We start from the raw sequence: 6,706 nt of genomic DNA, 5'->3' as shown, positions 1-6,706 counted from the left end.
GGCCTCGGGGGGGGGGGGGGCTCCACTTCCTCACTCCAGGCCTTAATTTAACCCCCTATAAAATGAGGGGCTGGAATCACTGGTTCAGAAGTTACCCCCCTCTCCCTGCCTGTTCTGCCCTGACATTTTATGTCAGTCTGGCCCCCCCTCCAGCCAGTGCATGGGTCCCTGGGGATGAGCAATCATCAGGCTGTAGCTTGGCTCCTTCTAGCGACAGGGAACTCACTACCTTATAGGAGGGCCCGTTCTACTGTTGCACAGTTTTGAGCTTTGCTGTTGTTGACGACAGTAATAGTAACAACGCCACGTGTGGGATGCTGAACTCTTTCTAGGCGTTGTTGCCTCTTGACCTCCCAGCAACACTTTGTGGGAAGTGTGATGAGCCCCATTTCACAGATGATGAAGATGAGGCCAAGGAAATTCAGGAGACATACCCACGATGGCATTATGAGGACAAAGCAGAGCCAGGACCTTAACCACCCCCCTCTGACCTCAAAGCCTTTGCGTTTATTTAAGCGAATTAACTGCAAGACACCGGCACCCAGATGGGCGACAGACGGAGATCAGGTAAGTCCCAGCACCCTTGGAGAATGGCATCGTCCGTGGTGGGTGGCAGCAGACGGCCCGAGAAGGCAGGGCCCTGGTGAGAAGCCATGAGCACCTTGGTTTGAGCACCTGCTGTGTGCTGGGCACGGTGCCGAGCACTCTGGCCATTATTTCTTTTAATTTTGCCAGTACCACCACAAGACAGGTACCACTATTTATGCCCATTGTCTTAGCTTCCTGTGGCTGTGGGGATGAAACCCACAGACTCAGTGACCTAAAACAAGACAAATGCGTTATCTTACAGTTCTGGAGGCCAGAGTTCTGAAATGGTCTCACGGGGCTAAAATCAAGTGTCGACAGGCCTGCGCTCCTTCTGGAGGCTGCGGGGGGGAATCCGTTTCCTGGCCTTTCCCAGCTTCCAGAGGCTGCCTGCATTCCTCAGCTGGTGGCCCCTCCCTCGGTCTTCAAAACCAGCAGCGCAGCATCTTCAAATCTTTCTCCTCTGACCTCTGCTTCCTCCTTCTCTGACTCAGACCCTTGTGTCTTCCTCTTTCCCTTCTAAGGGCCCTTGGGATTTCACTGTGTTGCGTGGAAAATCCAGGAAAAAAAATCTCCCCATCTCAAGCTCCTTCACTTGTCACACTTGTGAAGACTCTTTTGCTGTGTAAGGTGACACATTCACAGGTTCTGGGCATTAGGACATGGACATCTGTGTGTGTGGGGGGGCATTATTTTCTCTACCACATCCGTTTTACAGGTGAGGGGACCCAGGCCCAGAGAGGTTAGGTGACTTGCTCAGAGCTGCACAGCTTGTAGGCAGGATTGCAGGAGGTGAGGATCAGACCCGGGCAGTCTCATAACCCCTAATGGTGTGGTCTCACTACTGCCCCTGGGAACACTGTGTTTGTGGAATGACACCTCCAGTCACCCTGCCAGTTGGGTGGGTACAAGGTGGACATTTCTGAATGGACACTCTCATATTTGGATATACTGGTGGGACCCCAGGACCATTAGAAAATTTTGACGGAGGCTCCTGGTATGCATCGCAGATGGATATGCTGGTGAGCAAAACAGACAAGGATCCCTGTTGCTGTGGGGTTTATGGTCTGGAGAGGGGACCCCAGATCACGAGCCAAATAAATCAGCAAACTCTCCAGAAAGGCAGACGGGATGGGTCGGGGGAGTGCCTGGGGAGTGGTTGAGCCCTCCTGACTGATGGGCTCTGTTGGGGGCCGGGGTGGGGGGCGGGCTGTGACTCCAGAAGTCCCTGGGCTGCCTGGCAGGGGGCTGGGGGCCACTGCCACGTCTCGGCTCTCAGGAGCCGGGTGCCTCTCGAGGTGGCAGGTAGCTCTCCGCCCGGGCCCGAGACCGAGGCTCCCAGTTGTCATGGGAGAGCTGGAAACCGCCGTGCTTTCTAACTGTCAGCAGCTGCCACTGCACCAGCAGCTTTGCTGAGGCCGCTCTTTCTGGGAAAAGGAGAAAAATGATGACATTTCCGAGAGCCGCCTCCTGCTCTTCGCAGAGGCCAGTGCCGTCTGCTCCCCCGAAGAGCTGGTACTTAATTACTTTTGACTTTGCAGATGACGAGAGAGAGGTGCAAAGTGAGGGTGTGTTGGGTCTGGTTGCATGTGGAAATGTCTTGCCTTTTCTAAAAGAACGCTTTTGGAAAAGGTTTGGGCTTGGGAGGGAAAGAGACCTGAGTTTGAATCTTGGCCCCACCATGGGTGCTGAGCCACTTCCTTGCCCTCTCTGAGCCTCAGTCTTCTCATCTATGATGTAGGGAGAGGAGCCCACACCTCACAGGGTGTGGGGAAGTCTCGGTGAGACCATGTGGGTGAAGTGGCCAGCGGTGTGCTGGGTGCTGGGGAATACAGCAGTGAGAAAAAGACATTCAAGATGAAACCTGGAGGGTGAGAAGCAGTCTATCATGGGATATTGGGGAAAGAGAGACAGCATGTGCAAAGGCCCTGGGGCTGGGAAGACCTGGGCTTGTTTTGCGGATGGATGAAAAGCCGTGAGTCAGGGAGACAGGACATAATATGAAGCAGGAAAAGGAGGCAGGGAGCAGCCACACGGTACCATGCTGGATTCTAGATTTTATCCTAAGTAAGATGGGAACGGTTGAAGTGTTTTAAGCAGGCACGGTGTCATGAGTGGAGTTATGCTTTTAAAAGACCACTCTGCTGGGTATTGTGTGGATTGGAGGGGGTGGGAGTCGGCCAGGCACCTGTCCCTCATCCAGGCAAGGGGTGATGGCAGTTGGGGCTAAGTGGGAGGTAGTGGAGACAGACGGGAATGTGTAAGTCAAGATGCAGGTGTGCTGCAGGACTCAGTGATGCTTGTGTACCGATTCCTCTCTTTTCAACAACAGGTTGGTGTTAGTTTTATAATATACAGTCTTAAAAACGTACACGTCACCATTAAAAAATGCCAGTCTTCAGACCCACGTTTTCCATGCTGAGGTCTCATCAGCACTTTTTTTTTTTTTTTTTTGAGGAAGATTAGCCCTGAGCTAACATCTGCTGCCAATCCTCCTCTTTTTGCTGAGGAAGACTGGCCCTGAGCTCACATCCGTGCCCATCTTCCTCTACTTTATATGTGGGATGCCTACCACAGCATGGTGTGCCAAGCGGTGCCACGTCTGCACCCGGGATCTGAACTGGCGAACCCGGAGCTGCCGAAGTGGAACATGCGAACTTAACTGCTACGCCACTGGGCCGACCCCACCAGCACTTTCTTTTTGACATACATCCCGTTTCTCACTCTCGACACTCTTGACGTTTGGGACGGGTCACTCCTTGCTGTGGGGCGCCCAGTGCACTGTAGGGTGTTGAGCACATTCCTGGACCCTACTCACCAGATGCTGGCAGCACTGCCCCCTACAGTTGTGACAACCAAAATGTCTTCAGATGCTACCAATTGTCCTCTGGGGGGCAACATTGCCCCCAGTTGAGAACCACTGACCCTCATCATTGAAATGGAAGACCATGACCTTGGCCTTGGCCCTGGGATTACGCAGTCAGCTTTGAGGTGGGGCTGGCCTCTGCTCTGTGTGGCTCAGATAATGATGGTGATAACAATAATGATGACATCACGTCATTCTCAGAGCTAACACTGTGTTACCGTGTCAGACGCTGTTCTAAGCACCGATCAAGATCAAGACTCCTGTAATCCTCTGAACAGCCTTACAGTGTAGGTTTCATCACTGCCTCTGTTTTACAGATGAAGCGACAGAGGCACAGAGAGGTTGAGAGTTCATGCATGGATGCTAAGCTGTGGAGCAGAGATCCAAACCCCACTGTGCCCAAGGGCTTGTCCTGGTCCCAGAGGCGGTGGGTGGACACTGAAGGGTATTAAGAAGGAAGTGACAGGCCAGATGTGCACGTAGGAAAAGTGACACTGGAGGCCAGGGGGAGGATGAATCCACAGCGGGCAAGCGAGGCTGGAGGCAGGGAGGCCGGTTCCACAACTGATGCTGAAATCCAGGTCTGGAGGAAGGAGTTCTCACAACCCAGACACAGCACACATTGCCCAGGAGAATGGGGCTGCTCATTCATTTGTTCGTTTATTCACTCATTCATCTTACGGTTATTCACCGAGGATTTCCATGTGCCTGACGCTGTCCTAGGCACTGGGGTTGACTCCGTAACTGCCTCGTCAAGTTTACAGTCCAGGGGGAGGAGACAGACGAACAAAACAAAATAAAACAAAACCGCAACTAAACCATCATGCAAACCAACCAACCACGGAAATGCTTAGAAATGATGACGGGTCCTGTGTAGGAAATGAAGAGACATCAAGTCAGGTGGGAGGTGGGGAGGGAGGGGGACGACAACCCTCCTCCAGGTGGGGTGGTGGCTTTTTTGTTTTTTTCCTGAGGAAGATTCGCCCTGAGCTAACATCTGTTGCCAATCTTATTTTACATGTGAGCCACCGCCACAGCATGGCCACTGACAGACCAGTGGTGTAGGTCTGTGCCTGGGAACTGAACCTGGGCAGCTGAAGCACAGCATGCTGAACTTAACCACTAGGCCACCAGGGCTGGCCTGGGGGAGAGGGTTAAGGGGGTGAAGTGGCTTTTAAGCTGAGCCTGGAGGAGGAGCAGGAGGAGGAGCCAGCCAGGGGAAGCCTGGGATGGGGGCGTAATCTGCAGTGAAAACTCTCCAGCAAGAATGATTTGGGATGTTCTAGAAGGAGCAAGAAGGCCAGCTTAGGGGAGTGATGGGAGGGAGGAGGAGAGCAGAGATGAGCTGGGCCTTGTTGGCCAAGGCGAGGAACTTGGTTTTTAGTCTAAGAGCAAGGAAAAGGAATTTAGCGAGTTTTGAGCAGAGGAACGTTGTGGGCTGTTTTAGGAATTAAAAGATCTCTTTGGTGGTGCTGGATGGGGATGGGCATGTCATCAGGGGCTCGTGGCAGGTGCCCTTGGGGACCGGGGAAGGTGCAGCAGGAGCTGGGAGGAGGGGGCTGGGGTCTTCCCAGGAGTGGTAGCCCACTGCAGCGTCCACGAGGAGGAAGGCCATCACCCTCAGATTCCAGAGCTGCTGGGAGAGCAAACCTCCCACCTACAGGGGCTCGAGAGCTGGGGCTCAGACCCCGAGGACCTCCCAGCAGCAAAGCCACGTGGCCTCAGCCAGTACTGACACATCTGCCTGCTGGAACCTTCCTTGCCAATTCTATTTTTTGCTCCCCTTGGCAGCTCTGTGGAAATTAAAAGGCTATTTGCAGTGACTAATGTTGCTAATTCTGATCAAACAATTTAAAATTCATCCTTCGCCATATCAGAGACCCGCTAGGGAACAGAATTAACACATCATTTGCGGCAATTTCTATGACGGTGGGTGGAAAACAAAAGAGACATTCAAATTGTCTCCATTCGAACCGCTGCTCATTAAACGGCCTCCTGTAAAACATCCCATCCTGGTCTATACAATAGCTCCCTGTCTGTTTCCGGCTTATTAACCGAGAGGAGGGACCGACGAGCTGGTCGCTGGCTCCAAGGTGATGGGAACGTCCTGGGAGTCTGGTGGGAGGCCGGCTCCAACTGCAGCTCTGGCTCCTCTGAGCCTTCCTGTCTTCAGAAGGGATGCGGCTCCCGTTTCCAAAAGTTGAAATTCAGCAAGCCAAATATTAAAAGAATCAAGCTTGCCAGTGTCACCCAAACTTGAGTCACTCACGCATCCCCTGTGTGATTTTTGCCATATCATATCCTATGATTTACTCACTATAAAGCCAACCCATTTAAAAATTAAATTATTAATCTAATTTCCGCAGGAAACTTTATAACATATGCAATATGTATTAATTAATGTATGAATTTAATTTTAAACAGGAAACTTTATAACGCTATTATAAAGGAAAAGCCAGCATCACAAACAATAAATAAATGCTAAGTATAAAAATACATAGAATGGCTTAAAAACACTTGAAGTTGACTTTTGAACCCTTGGCCTTTGTTCTAAATAAACTTCTGTCACATGTGTGTGTGTGCGTGTGTGTTAAAATACACTTAAAAAAGGGGAAACGGGCTGGCCTGGTGGCGCAGTGGTTAAGGGCACACGTTCCACTTCGGCGGCCCGGGGTTCACCGGTTCAGATCCCGGGTGCCGACATGGCACCACTTGTCAAGCCATGCTGTGGTAGGCGTCCCACATATAAAGTAGAGGAAGATGGGCACAGATGTGAGCTCAGGCCAGTCTTCCTCAGCAAAAAGAGGAGGATTGGCAGCAGATGTTAGCTCAGGGCTAATCTTCCTCAAAAATAAAAAAAAATGGGCAAACAATTAAAAGGCAATTATATACATATTTGCAAGCCTTTTGACCATGTGACAAATACGACAAAGTTAAAAAGTGAATTACCAGTTGAAAAATAAAAGTTTAAAGGTAACAACAACACAAAGGAAATAAACACCGTGGAGAAGGAAACATGTATTAGTTTCTAGTTGGATACATTTGCCAGTGAAGGCAACTTATACAGCGCAGAGGCAGCACACAGCCTGGTCTGGAGGACCAGGGAAGACCTCCTGGAGGAGGTGACCCGCCATCTCAGTGGCTGTCTCTCTTTGAAGTCCCGAGAAGCAGCAGAATCCTAAAAGATATAATTGATTTTTTTTCTATCTCGCATCTCGAGCCTGCAATTACGCACTTCTACCTGCCTTGGGCAGG

This window comes from Equus caballus, chromosome 13 (assembly GCF_041296265.1).
Source record: "Equus caballus isolate H_3958 breed thoroughbred chromosome 13, TB-T2T, whole genome shotgun sequence".
In the NCBI taxonomy this organism is placed as follows: domain Eukaryota; kingdom Metazoa; phylum Chordata; class Mammalia; order Perissodactyla; family Equidae; genus Equus; species Equus caballus.
The sequence above is the reverse complement of the archived record's forward strand: the minus strand, read 5'-3'. Positions refer to the sequence as shown.